Source organism: Odontomachus brunneus, unplaced genomic scaffold, assembly GCF_010583005.1.
Source record: "Odontomachus brunneus isolate Ranch 3 - 2012 unplaced genomic scaffold, Obru_v1 Obru_scaffold_136, whole genome shotgun sequence".
NCBI lineage: Eukaryota > Metazoa > Arthropoda > Insecta > Hymenoptera > Formicidae > Odontomachus > Odontomachus brunneus.
In genome coordinates, this window is record NW_022639586.1 from 439847 (window position 1) to 440235 (window position 389).

Consider the following 389-nt stretch of genomic DNA (forward strand, 5'->3'; position numbering starts at 1 on the left):
TATATATATATATATATATATATATATATATAAGATTAATTGGATAATTTTCTCGAATGATTTGACCATGGGATTTGTCGAACTGGTTTAGCCCATGACTAACGATGAAGCTCGCTAACGACCTGACGATCCCCTTTACAATGGTCGCTTTTGTGTGTACGTATGGAAATAATTTGCGAGACGACAGATGGATTATTATCGTTAGCGTCGCGATCCTGGGCCGACCGCGACAGGCCGTAGCCACTTTCTCTGCAGTGCTCTTTACACCGTCTTCGATGCGTCCCAAGGACCTCCCCCTCTCTCTCTCTTTCTCTCTCTCTCTCTCTCTCTGTGTCTCTCTCTCTCTCTTTATCTTTCTCTCTCTCTCTCTCTCTCTCTCTCTCTCTCTC

The 389-nt window shown here is 44.0% G+C and overlaps 2 protein-coding genes across 3 annotated transcripts in view; both read left to right on the forward strand.

The window, feature by feature from the left end:
• The window catches only part of LOC116850194 (autophagy-related protein 16-1), a 510030-nt gene that overhangs the window by 199549 nt on the left and 310092 nt on the right, over window positions 1–389 (forward strand). The window lies entirely within an intron of this gene.
• Window positions 1–389, forward strand: part of LOC116850198 — a 143964-nt gene that overhangs the window by 15786 nt on the left and 127789 nt on the right. The gene's annotated exons all lie outside the window — the stretch shown is intronic.